Source organism: Sorex araneus, chromosome 5 (assembly GCF_027595985.1).
Source record: "Sorex araneus isolate mSorAra2 chromosome 5, mSorAra2.pri, whole genome shotgun sequence".
NCBI lineage: Eukaryota > Metazoa > Chordata > Mammalia > Eulipotyphla > Soricidae > Sorex > Sorex araneus.
In genome coordinates this window covers 110,578,498-110,592,571 of record NC_073306.1, presented here as the reverse complement: position 1 = coordinate 110,592,571, position 14,074 = coordinate 110,578,498, and the positions used below count along the sequence as shown (strand labels likewise).

The 14,074-nt window shown below is 43.8% G+C and overlaps 1 protein-coding gene across 3 annotated transcripts in view; it reads left to right on the top strand.

The window, feature by feature from the left end:
* Positions 1–2,426: 2,426 nt before the first annotated feature.
* DAAM2 (dishevelled associated activator of morphogenesis 2) overlaps positions 2,427–14,074 on the top strand; it is a 112,900-nt gene continuing 101,252 nt past the window's right edge. For 2 of the 3 annotated variants that reach the window (XM_055139482.1, XM_055139480.1), the window contains exon 1: positions 2,433–2,483. The gene's annotated coding sequence lies outside the window, so the exon portion shown is untranslated. Of the gene's footprint in view, positions 2,484–12,375; positions 12,477–14,074 lie in introns of all 3 variants that reach the window. The other variant, XM_055139481.1, reaches the window with a different exon arrangement.

Genomic DNA, 14,074 nt, shown 5'->3' with positions numbered 1-14,074 from the left:
AGAACAGAAGACTCAACTATAAGTTTATACATACAGCAGTTCATTTTTCTCACCTAACAAAAAGAGGATGGTATATCCACTTGTTTTTTCAGGTCTTGGTTACCTTTTTACCTTCCTGCTCCCTCAAGAGACTTTTGTTTGCAAGGCTGCAAATTCCCATCTGTATCCTTAGACATCATGTCCATGTCCTAAGAGGAAGAATAACAGGAGACTGTCAAAGGGATATGTGGGTATGCCACTTGAATATTATCTTTTCTTAAAAAGACATTGTGGAGCTGGAAGTACCTTAAGTGCTCATTAACAGATAACTGTATTAAAAATGCAATTTATGTACACAATGAAATGTTACATAGCTATAAAATGATAAAGATCTATCATTTGTATCTACGTGGATGAACCTATGGAGTATTAACCTTAGTGAAACGTATCAGACAGAGAAAGATAGGAACAGTATAATTTCACCTACACGTGATTTATAGGAAGCAAACAAATTATTGAGCTAAATAAATAAAAAAGTAAACTTAGATTATAAGACCAAATAATGATAGTTAGGTAAGGGGGTAGGTAACTGGTTAAAGGGGGTAGTTGTAGAGTGAAAGATAGAAGTGGAATATTAGTGGTAAACTTAACACAATATATAAAGCTATTGAGATATATATGCATATATGCATATATACAAACACACATGCAAATATATGATACACCTCTGAAACCTATATAATGTTGAAGGCAATGCTACTTCAATAAAAAGAATTACAAAAGAGTTCTTGGGGAAACCAGTCTCTGTCTTCTGCATGCCTCTGTCTTCTCATTGGCCAGATCTGGACTTGACAACTATCACTAGCTTCCAGAGAATCTAGCTTGGTAGACTGTAGATTCCAGTTCCCATAGTTGAGGAAGGCAAGGGGTAGTGGGTTTTTCAGTGGATTTGGGAAGCTACCCAAGAGTTTCCACAGCAGAGAGGAACTGACTTTGCAGGGTGAGAAAGGAGATGGAGGGGTTGCCATGGTGTAGCATGCTCAGGAAGAACACCTGAAAATGCCCTGACAGTGAGGCTTTGGGTACTCCAGAATTTGTAGCAAAACATCTCTCTGCCCCCCACCAGAAGGTCCAACCCAATACTTGGTTCTTTCTGGCCTTTAGCCTAAAGCAACAGCTGCCCACGGAATAAACACATTCCAGCTTCTTGATCTCCACTGCTCTGCCAGTGTGATTAGTGCATATCCCCATCCTAATCCCATCTGAATATTCAGAAAGTTGGCTAGAGTTGTTTTTAGGGTTGATTTGTGGTCATGCCCCCACTCATTAATGAGGAGTTCAATACATCTACTTCGTTATCTGACTGTCTCATCAATTTGCATTTCATAAGTATCCTTTTCATATATTCTCTCATTCTTGGGAACCATGATGGATAAAACATTAGACTCTTTGATGGGCCCTCACATGGCTGGATGGAGCCATGTTCCTAACCCCTTGAGTTAGGAGAACCTGATGACCCTCAGAACCTCCCTCATGCTTTCTATGTCATTTATATTAGGTGCCATCTGACTGGTATGAGAAGGAAACCACAGAGGTAGAACCTGAAGGGTGATGCCATCCTGAAGTGGTCATTCGATCTTGACTAAAGCATTTTTCAGTCCAGGAGACGGATCACAATCACTTTTAAGAGGAAATAAATAGCAAATATTTTAAAGTATGAATAAGAGCTATTGTAAGCGACTCAAACTCCGTATGTAAGCAATGAAATAAGATGAATTGGCTGGCACTGAGTTGGGAAAGCTATACAGAGGCAGGGAGTGTGGAGCATAATTTAATAAAAATAAACTTTTTATTTCGTATACACTCTGAAAGAACTGGAAAAGCTGTTTGGGTGTGGACCAGTGCTTCTAATTAGCTGTTTTCTCCTGCCCATCTCCTTCTAACCCAGCACCTTCCTGAGACTCGCTGTCCCCGGCAAGGCCCTGGCCCAAGACCGGATGTCCTCCAGCTGCCCCGACCCCACATTCAGAACACTCTGCGCAGTTCAACCGGTCCTGAGGACCCAGCGGGGAAGCTGGGAGAAACCCACTGTCCAGGTAGCCGCTTTGGCCTGGTCCTGGCCCCTGACCTGTTGACAAAACAGAGGGCAGCTGGGAAGGCTTTTGCGCAGAGCTGGAAACAGCTACCCTCATTGTCTGCCTCGCCCCTCCCTGCTCCCCTCCCTCCCCTCCCCTCCTTTCTGTCTGAAAGTGTGAAAATTACAAATCCTAAGGGCTGCAATCAGATCTCTACCTAGGGAAAAAGCAGCGCCTCCTTGCCATAAGCACCCCGCTCCGAGACGCCTGACGTCAGAGCGGGGCGGGCGGGCGCGAGGCGGGCCTGGGGGGGTGGCCGTGGCTGTCTCGGGACACTGGGGCCGCCCGCGCAGCCGGGCCAGAGCGGCCAGCAGCGGCCAGCAGCGGCCAGCAGCGGCCAGCAGCGGGACGCACCATGGGCCCCACGGAGTAAGTGCCGCTTCCCTGCTCCCCTCTGCGCCCCGGGCCGGGTGGGCGCGAGCCGCGGGAACTTCCCGCTACACTTCTCTCCCCTCCGCTTTCTCGGGACTCGTTACCGGGGACTGGAGAGCGGGACTCCGCAGGAGGGCTGCCCCCGCTGCGCCAAGGGGCTTGCGGGAGCCCCTGGTTTCTGAGTGTCTGTTTGCATACGTGTGATTTTAGTGTGTGTCTGGATGGCTCCATCTGGACAAGGGAAATGTCTTTGGTAAACTTTTTTGAAGCGCTTTTTTGGGTTGCCTTGAAATCCGATTGTTGTTATCACCAAGTGGACAAACCTAACTAGTACTCCTTAATGAACAAGGTTTTATGATGGTGACTTTGCACACCCCCCTCCCCCCAATCCACCCCCAGTTCAACTTGTGCCTTCATTTGGGTGATGGATGATTTAACCCCTTACCAACCCCCAATCTGCCGATCAGGTCTGGCTTCTGGCCGACTGACACAGCAGAGGGTGCTGGAGGTTCTTAGGCCAGTGGAACCATGCAGGAGACCGTGCCTCAGAGGAAAGAGGAACTGACGCGGGGTCTCATACCTGAGTTTCTACCCGCTGCGCTCTGGCTCTGACAACACCAGCCCTGAAGGCTTTAATGAAGCCTGGAAGGGAGATTCCAAGCTGGAGGCCGTGATCCTTCAGAGAAGGAAGAGGTGGTGGCGCCCTGGGATCATCCTCCTGTCCCTGGAACCGGTGAACGTGTCTAGTCCATGTGCCCACGGTTGGGGGACATGCTAGCTTCTCAGGGAGCACAGCTGTGCCCCTAAACAAGATGCAAACTCTTAACATAAAGATACATGTCTGAGCTGTGGGCTGGAGGAAGGGGGTTGGTGGGGAGGGGGAGAGGGAGAGAGATTTTTATCAAAATTGAACCCAGATTGCTGAGGGCTGGGCTTCATTTAACTCTTCTCTCTCTGCCTCCACGGCTCTGCCACAGTTTTGGGGGGAGCTGGGAAAGTTCTTGGGAAGATGGAGAGGAAAACCACACTTCTCTAGGAGAAAACTCCCTGGAGGTTTTCCTTGAAACCCACATGGGAATGAAAGTCCAGCTGGTTATAAGCTCCATCTTCCTTTTTCATTTGGGTGTCAGTAACTTGGATTTCTCCGGTAAAGTGAGCTGAAAGAGGGAGGGATTTTCTCTAGGATCAAGAGGGGGGATTGTTTCCCATTAAAAATGGGAACAAGGAGAGTGCAGACCTGCATGACCTATGGACCCCCCTGGGCTGTCCAATGCCTGGCGCTGAATGTCAATTGCTGGGTTTCAGTCACCACAAAGACAACCCTTCTGGCTTTGCTTTCGCCAGCTTTCTGGTTTTGTCTTTTGCAGTAGAGACAGTCTGCAGTGTTTGGGTGGGAGGAAGGTCGCCACACTAGCCCAGTGTCCTAGAAAAATGAAAGGAGGAAGGGATGGGGAAGAAATCTGGATCTGAAAACTAACTCACCCGAAGTTCAAGATTTGGGAAGGATTTTAGAAGTTGTACAGATGAATCCCTCGGAAAGTGCCATAAAAAGATTAAGCAGACAGCAATGTTAGAGTGGACTCTTCTTGTTTCAGGGGGATGTGTTCAACCTGTGTGTCACGGGGCGGGAAGAGGGTGGTGAAGGCAGTATCCCCAAGGGCCATGTAAACAAGACTGCATGTAAAAGAAGATGTGTGGGAGCTGGTCCCAGGGAACTGAGTTTGCAGCCTCTGGTTTCTGGCTGCCTGGCAATGCTAAGGGTCTTGGCTTCAGCCAGGAATGCACAAGAAGCCCACTTCTCCTGGGTGCTGGAAGGTGCGTGGGACTCCCAATTCCTTCCTTGAACCCACAACAGTGCTATTACTGTCTTGCTTTGCCTCCTGTTTCCTAGCTGAGTTCTCTAGCTTTCCCCCAACTCCTTGAGTAGGGAGGGAATACGCCTGCTCACCCTCAGGATAAAAGGAAGAGGGAAAATTCATCCTGGGTATTAGAACAGAGACAGTTCAGGAAGGGGCTGTGACTGGAAGGCAGGGCAGTTGAAAGCCCTGCAGTGGCTTTGTTTCAGGTGGGTTTGAAAGGGTGGCCTGTTTCTATGGGAACCTCTCCCGGTCTTCTTTCCCAGTCACATTGACCACTAGGTTAAACTCCTCCCAGCACTGTGGGGCCGTAGGCCCAGGTGAAGAAGAGGGCTGTTGGCATGCAGGTGGGAAGGGGAAGGTGGGAAAGGGTCAGGATTTGATTTAAAGTGTGCCACAGAAGAAACTCCAGGCATGATCTCACTTAATCCATAAATTTATAAATAAAAGGTCTAATACTCTGAAAAGACGGAACCCTGGAATAAGAGGGAGACCCCCATAAACACTCTGGTCACAGCACAAGCCAGCTCAGGGAGCACTGGAGCCAAGCTGTGGGCTTTCAACTCTTTGTCAACTGTGGAAGAGTTCATGGAATCCTGTCCCTTGTGAGTTGCCTCTTGGAGACTTTTCACCAACTTCAGCTGGAAGCTGATTTCTAGGCTGCTGCTACTTGGGCTCAGTGCCCCCTCTATCAATTTCAGCTTCTGGCTGACTCTCGGGTCATTTCTGAGCTCAGAATACTCAGACAAGATACATACTCCAGCTCTCCTAACTGTCTGAAGGCAACTGTACTCAGCAGGACAATACACTTAAAGGGTGTCCTTGGCTTTGAGAGTGGGTGGCCCTGTGGTGTTCCAGGGTCTGAGGCAGTGTCTCAGCGACAAGGGATACCAAGTTCTTCACTCGGGGGTTCAGATGTTGCTTGGTACCACAGAAAGTGTGTAGACTCCAGGGCACATTGGCTTGGGGGAAAAGAAGAAACTTGGAACTAATGGCTTATTCCAGCCGAGCATCAGCTTCCTTATCTGTGTAGTGAAGATGCTGTTTACCTCCAAAGCTTACTAAAAGGTGATATCTGTGCAAAAAAGACTGAGAAAAGAGCTAGTAATGTTGTGAATTCTTCATACTAGGAATATCCTAATTTTGCTGTTTAGATTTTCAGCTACCTAAATCTTATGTTTTTTGGGAAATACATCCCTTAAGCCTGATTCCACAATGAAAGGACGATGGGTAGAGTTTCTAGAACTCATATACACTCCAGAAAGGGTGGCCAGTAGAAGAATATTTGCTCAACCTGAGAGGTGGGAAGAGATGCTGGGAATCCTCAACATCTGACCTGAAGCTCCCCTTCCCTGCCAACCCAGCCCCCTCTAGCTCCATTAGGAGAGTAGAGCAGGCTGCATGTGTTGATGCGTGATGAGGAAGTGTGAATGTGGGGCTCGAGATCCCATAGTTTTGAAGAAAAAAGCTAAGTTCATTTTGGTCAGGCAGAATTTTCTCGAGTGCTCAGGGTCAGAGTAAGGGGAAGCATGACAGGCATAAATCAAAGACATTCAACCATGTGTCAAATTTCAGGTGGATGGGGGCCTGCTGCTCTGGCCCCAGGGTGGTCTCAGAGCCACAGAGAGCAGCTGCAGGTTCTCCTGGTCCATCCCACAGCTTCAGAGTTACCCTGCAAGTTGACATTTATGACTTGAAGATCACATTTGTTTCTGTTTTGCTCAAGCTCTTTCTCTCTTTAACCATGGCCTTGGATGACTTTTCAGCTTTTAGGAGGCTTAGCTAGTGGCCAACTTCTCTTGAGTGGCCTGGATTTTGGAGTGGGGGTGGTCACAGTCAGTGAATTCCTCTCTTCTCTAAGCATCCTTTTCTTCAACTCTCTCCTCATGTGTTTGATTTGTTTGTTTGTTTCCTTATGAAGCTGTAAAAATGAACCATCGAGATGTTGTGTAAGTAGGAAATTCCTTTTCTGGGACTGTTGTCTCATTTTGTAGTGCTTTGCAACACTTCTCAGGTGAAGGACTTGCAAAGGCAAGGGAGAGTAGAGGGTCTTTGAGTCTCTCCATTAAAAAATGGGGGAAAAAACCCGAGGAAAAAAATCCACTAGATAATTTGATGTCTCTCTGAACCCTGGCGCATGAGGAACAAGATTCTTCATAGTAGCCCCAGGATTCCCTGAAAATAATTTTAATTCACCTAGGTTTGTGTTCTGGCACCTTTGCTCACAAGCTGTTCAAACTCTCAGCAGTGTCTTATTCCTCTAATCAATGAGGACACTAACTCTTCTCACTTCTCAAGACTATTCTAAAAATGAAATGAGCTACTATATGGGGAGAACCTAGCAAAGAGCTCAGGCTCAGCAAAATGCAAATAGTTGAGGGCTAGAGCAATAGTACAGCCGGTAGGGTGTTTGCGTTGCACATGGCCGACCCACTTTTGATTCCCAATATCCCATATGGTCCCTTGAGCATCACCAGGGGTAATTCCTGAGTGCAGAGCCAGGAGTAAGCCCTGTGCATAGCCAGGAGTGACCCTAAAAGCAAAAAAAAAAAAAAAAAAAAAGTGAATAGTTGTTCTCCTGTGGTTCTAAGCTCAGGAAAACACTTGGCTTTGGACATTTATCCATTAAATCAGCGTAAATATACCACTGATTTAAAGATTTAACAGTAACACTGAAAGATCAGCTATCTCAGACTGTATATGGAGACCTGCAGTACAAAAGTGTTCAACCACACCAGGCTAAACTCAAGGCAGCCTCACGTGGTTTCCTTACTGGATTAAAGGGAAGGCCAACAGCACACTAACCCAGGAACCAGGAATATTATGGACTGGTCTTTCCAAATTATTTTAGGAAAGCTAAAGGCTTCTTTGATTCAAAGAGTCAAGGCCAAAACTGGGGAGAGAAAGCAGGGAGGCACTACCTCACATGAGAACCTAATAATTACAGTACTATGCCAGTGGGGCTTTACATCTATAGAACCATCTGTAGTTTAAAAAGCATTGCAGTGGGGCTGGAGCCATAGCACAGTGGGTAGGGCATTTGCCTTGCATGCGGCCGACCCAGGTGCGATTCCCAGCATCCTATATGGTCCCCTAAGCACTGCCAGGAGTAATTCCTGAGTGCAAAGCCAAGAGTAACCCCTGTGCATCATCAGGTGTGACCCAAAAAGCAAAGAAAAAAAAGGACAAATAAACTTAAATGAATAAATCAATAAAAAATAAAAAGCATTGCATCCTCATAAGAGTCCTATGGTATTAGCATTCATCATATTTTATAGTCATTTGTTGGTTTGTTTGGTTTGTTTTCATCTGGAGACTCTAAAACTACTAATATTGAAATATGAAATTTTAGGGCTCCAGAGATTTACCCTATGTCAAACAGTAGGTAGGAGAGATGGAGTGTCCCTTTCAGTTATGTAACTAAGAGATCACAGCCCTGCTGAATCACCTAGGGTTCTTGTAAAAGTATCAGACCTGAGTTCCTCCATGGCCAGTTGTTTTTATAAATTCCATGCAGTAAGATCATGCAATGATAGTTCTGTAAATACCCCAGGTGATCAGAATTTGAGTTGAGAGAATAGTAAGGTTAGGTCTAGAGTGTTAGGCATAGGGAAAGATGAGACAAAACCTTGCTCTGATCTAACCTTTTTGAAGGTAGAACTTAGGAACTTCTCTTTATCTCAGAACCTTGATCATTGCCTGATGCAGATAGACATTTAGTAGACATTGTCTAAATGATTTAAAGAAGAAGCTACATAGAATCAGATATGACTGTTAGGTTTGGAAACCTGGTGATGCTCAGGGATTCTCCTAGTGGTGCTCAGGGAGACCATGTGTGGTGACCAATATAGGAGAAGTTTCAGATTAAATGCAGGGCAAGGACCTTAACCTGTACTATCTCTACAGCCCTGGAGTTGTCCTTTTATATCCATGGTCCGTCCTCTAGTCTTATAAGTAAAGTTTTATTAGAACACAAACTTTTACAAATGCTGTGAAATTTGTTTTCTATCATCTGTGGATACATTCATGCTAAAAGGATGCTGTGGATTGTGTTATTGAGACCATATTGGCTCACAGAGCTGAAAACCTCTTAATTTAGGCCCTTTAACAGTGAAGAATTGGATGCCCTGACTCTGGATCTCAGATCTGGACCAAACAAGTCTAGTTTAGTGAGCATCATTCCAGCATGGTCAAAAAGACATGAGTTCTGGAATCAAACAAACCTGACTTCTGACCCTACCAGGTCCCTGCTGTATGACCGTATTTCATTTTTTCTCTATGATTCTGTTTTCTTATCTGAAAGAATGGGGAGGAAACAAATGGTATTTCCCTCACTTGGTTGGTTGGATGGTTGTATTTGCTGCTTTTGCTCCCATGGATGTATTAGTAACCAGTAACTAGCCAGATAGAAACAAAGTTTGACTGAACTGAAAAATTCAATCCTGTATTACTGACAGACAAAGAATGTAATAGGGAAAATCAGCTGAAGAAAGACTGATGTAAGTGTTCCTACACTGACCAACACTGACCATTTCCCATCATCCCTTAAGGGCTAACTATGGTTTAAACCAGTTATAAATATGTTCCTCTTCTATACTCTTGGTCAAGTTATTTCTACTGACAAGTCCCTTCCCAAGTCCATATCTTCTTCCTAGGTGACCCCCTTCCCCATACCTCCATCCTTCACACTCTCATGAACTTGCCCTGTCTTTCCATAGGAGGCCACACTCAGCGGTACTTGGTCCACTTGGTCTAATGATTCTTGAGGAGGTGATGCTAGGGTCCAGCACCACTGGAGCCTACCAGGATTGCACCTGGTATTCAGGGGGCCATGTGGTGCCAAAGTTTGAACTAAGGTCCTACACAACACAAGCAGGGCATATGCCCCTGACCCTGAGCTATGCTATCTCTTCATCTCCTTGACACACAATTTTGTTGCAGCCTTTTCTCATTACATTACTTATGGTCAGGTATTGACTTAGTATTTGTCTTGCCTTTGCCACCTTCTCTTGCCTTTTAGAGCTTGTAAATATTAAGGTGCATTGTAGCCATACAAGGTAGCTAAGCATTGCAATTATATTCTTGATTCAATGTGTCAAGAATGGCCAGGGCAAATTCCATAGCCAACTAGAGAGTCAAGAGGATCTCAGTTTATAGATTACTGTGCACTACTGTGTCCCCATCCTTCCAGTTTGTGGTAACTCTTGCCCTCTGGAATTGCCTCTTTCATGGAGTAGCCAGGGACAGGAAAAGATGGAAGAAACTTAAAACCAACCCTTTGACTTCCTGTAAGAGATGTGGTGGAAAGTTGGCTTTTACTTCCTCAGAACTTTGCATGTATACATGCCAAGATAATTGGGAGTTGGCCTGGTATGATCAGTTTTCATTAGTTTTGTAATAAAGAGGAGGCTGATCATAGATAATGGTAAACAGCAGATAATTCACAGCATGGTCTGTTGACCATAGAATATATTGCATATTTTTTATATATTTTAGTGAAAGCTTATTGTGGTGGCAGATAAATATTGTGTGTGGAGTAATGGTGAAATGAAGTTTTTCCCAATTAACTAGAGGTGGGGCACAGAAAAATCTTGGCCTTGAGCAAAATATTTCTTTAGATTAGCCCCCCTATAACATTTAAAAGTGGTCTTCTGAGAGGAACTGGAGACAAAATAAAATAGAAACTGTATTTTTTTAAATTATAAGTTCCCACTATGCACATGGCACTGTGATGATAATTTTTACTGCATTCATCATTGGGTAGTTTTACATGACGAAGGTAATTCTTCCTCGCATACAAGTGAATCAACACCATACTGAGATACAAACAGGGACCTGGAACATGAATAACATTTCCTCCCCCTTCCACACCCCGGTAATTATTGTTAATAGCTAGAATTATATACTGTCTTATCTTTTCCCTTGATCACACAAATACCTACAGGTGTGTATACAGGTGCATGTGGGGGGTCTTGTGCATGTGGGTTTGCTCTCACTGAAATGGAATCTGCGCATGTGACTCTGCTTTTATTCCCTTTGGCCATATGTGGATGAATCTACTTTTTCTGATCTCTTTTGAACCCACAACTCTATACATTCAAAATGATGTCATTCTGCTTGGGGTGTTTATTTTGTCATCAGTCAGTCCTTAAAGCATTGGTTTCATCCCAGATGATCAGTTTGGATCTTGACTCTGACCTATTAAGCATCATCAGAGCTTTGCGTTAGCACTCTGGCTGAGTAGAAGCTGTGGGTCATCCTGGGCTTTGACACTTGTTGTGGGCTGTTTTGTCTATTAGGGAAGATAATCAGCAGCAAGGTCTTCCCTCTCCCGAAGATTTAATGTTCCTTCCTTGTGTCTCTGTAGTCTCTGAATATTCAGGAAATGCATCAGGAAACAGACAAGATGGATACATGACACTAGAGAGCAGCTTTGAAGTTCTCCAACAGCATGGAGAACCATGAGGTGCACACGCCATGAGGTTGGCCGACTGGGTCCAAATCCTGAACCCTTATATCACAGGCTCTAGGTGGTGTCATCCAGAACCTCACTTACTAGCATTGTGTCCCAGTCTTTGAAGGCAGAAAAATCTGTAATGGCCTCCCTGGAAGAGTTACCCTGCTGGCAATCTGTCCTAAGTCCACCAGCATCCAGTAACTGGGGGAAGTGAGAAGGCCTGGCTGTACAAAGCAGGGAATTGTATGTAGTACTTCAGATTCAGGATCTCCAGGTTATTGACTGAGGGAGCCGGGCATTTTTCCTCTGCTCTGTTCTGTTCCTCTCTTTGTCCCTTCCTTCTGTATGGTTAATTTTTAGAGCCTTTCTTATCTGGGAGTTTCAACAATTTTATTTTATTTTTCTATTTTTCTTCATATATTTTCCCTGTTTTTTTCCATTTATTTATTTTACTTTAAAAAATATTTGTAATGAATCACCATGAGATACAGTTACATATTTACAAACTTTCATGATTACGTTTCAGTCATACAATGATCAGGTACCCATCCTTCCACTAGTGCCCATTCTCCACCACCAATGTTCCCAGTATCTCTCCCACCCACCCCCAAGGGCCCTCCCCCACCACCTCTGTGGCAGGCACATTCCCTTTTACTCTCTCTCTCCTTTGGGTGTTATAGTTTACAATACAGATACTAAGTGGCCATCATGTTTGGTCTGTAGTCTACTTTCAGCACGCATCTCCCATCCCAAGCTAGCCCTCCAAGCATCATTCACTTAGTAGTCTCTTCTCTATCTCAGCAGACTTTTCCCCCAGCATATGAGACCAGCCAAGCCGTAGAGTGATCCTCCTGGCCCTTATCTCTATCATCCTTGGGTGTTAGTCTCCCATTCTGTTACTTTTACTCTGTTACTCAACAATTTTATAGGACATAATTTTGGAGGAGTCCTTTTATTTTGCTCCCCAAGTTGGTGACAATATTAGTTATGTAAGAAAATGCACTTTTTCCTGTGCTCTATTTTGCATGTGTGTTTTTAGGTAAGAAATGATAGATTTTTTTTAGAGATAGGGTTGTCCCATACTGGGCGGTCTGAAAATAAAATGTTTTGAGTTTTCTTGTTCAATTTGCATTAGATCCTGCCTCTTCACTCTGTGCACCCTTGATGTCAGGCTGATGGTGTGGGTGTATCTGGGGAGAAGCATGACTGGGTGGCTTTGTTTTCACTCTTCCTGCAGACAAGGGACTGGACAAGTTGACCTTTGGGAATTCCTCTCTATTTTACTGGCAACATAAAGAGGGGTGATCTTAGAGGACCCTGCTACCTCTTTCCTTTTGCCCTAATTACCTTCCTGCTTGTATTAGGGTCCTTTCATGGGGTTCTGCCAACTCTGATTTGTCCTTATCAGTGCTCCTTTTTTTCCATAGTCTTTGGCACTGTGTGCTAAACATTCTGCCTTTCAGGTTCTATGCACTGATAATCTGAGTGCCAAAGCAAAGCTTGCCTATATGATGAATGCTCTGTGTGCCAGATCCGGGGACCTAGCCTCACAACTCACTGTCTGATTGTATTCCAGGCTGCAATGTCAACACTCCCTCCCTCCCTTGCTCTCTCTGACACAACATCCAGTCTCAAGATCCCTGAAGTTGAGGTTGAAAGGAATGAGACTAAATCCAGGTTAGTGGAGTGGACTTCAGTATTTCTACAGGGCCAGCGGCAGTTTTTGAGTTAGTTTAATCAAATTCTGTTTTTGTGGACACACAGCACTGATAAACAGACTGCATTCTTTAGTACAAGGCTGTGTGGTTCAGGGCACATACCATGGGTTTAGATTTGGCCTGCACGTCTTCCTAATTGTATAACTGTGTTACTACACCTTTGCATCTAATATATACATCTGTAAAATGAGTTATTTGAAGATAAAGCTAATCCACAATTTAAAATAAGGTATTTGAAACCATTCCTGGCACCTGGGAAGCACTAAGAAATGTTGGTGATGATAACAGAGATAGTGCAGATGCAGAGGATTATGGAGATGTTAATGATTGAGGATATGATGATAAAAAGATGACAGAGATGAGGGAGATGGTGATGTTGATAAGACAATGCTGATGGATAGGATGATGGAGATATTGGTAGAGTTGATGCTGATGGAGATCGTAACGAGGGAGATTTTGTTGTAGAGGATGATAGATGATTATGAGAGAGAAACTGGTACTTGTGAAATGATTTTGGAGAAAATCATGGAGAAATTGTTGATAAAGATGACATTGATGGAGAGAATGTTGTAGATGCTGGTGAGAGAGGTGATGAAAAACAGACACAAACTCTCAGTACCTTGGTTTTCCCACCATCCTTCACAACAACTAGTAGAAAATCAAGGGTGGACATTTATTAAATGAAAGAACTCACTGCCTAATCCTACATGTCTACTTCTTAATTTGACTTTCTCTTGCTCTCTAAAAAAGAAATGTTCACATTTAACTTTTTTATTTTAGTATTTTATTAAATCTTAACATGGTTCAGAACAACTCACATTTTAATCAGTATATTTTACATACCAAATGGATGTGAAAACAGAATCTTAAAAATAAAACCCAACCAAACATTCCAAACCACCACAAGCCTCTTATGTCCTGTGTAGATGCCACTCTTCCATAACTCTGACTTTGAACACTGTAGGTTTTTTTTTTCAGTTCTTGAATGTAGTATAATAGAAATAGACTCAGACAGTGTTCACTTTTCCACGTACAGCTTCTTTGACAGTAAATTTCACTCATTCTCATTTTTGTGTAGTGTTCTGTTATATGACTATAACACACCATTGACTCATCTGTTTATGGACATATGGTGATTTAGAAGTTTGTGGTTGTTCTGAATTGCCTTGTAATGAACATTTATGTTTTGGGTGAGAATATAAGTGCATTTTGTTTGATGTATTCCAGGGAGTGGCTCTGCTGAATCATAACATGCATGTGCAGATTTAGGAGATTTTGCAAAATATTTCTATGAAATATTTGTGCCCTATTTAACATTTTCTATAAAGATGAAGAAGTTATTGTAACTTGTAGTGTGAGAGTTTGAAATATGATAATACACTGCATATATGCTGCTATATTCCCTCAGAGTCTCTATTTCCTGTGTGTACTTTAGTACACTTTGTATTTCTGTATTACCTGCTGAGATAGGTGAGCTCTCTGCTCTAGGCACTGTGCTGGATGCTTACATTTACACTGTTTCATCAGTTTGACAATCCCATGTGATAAGATGGTGAT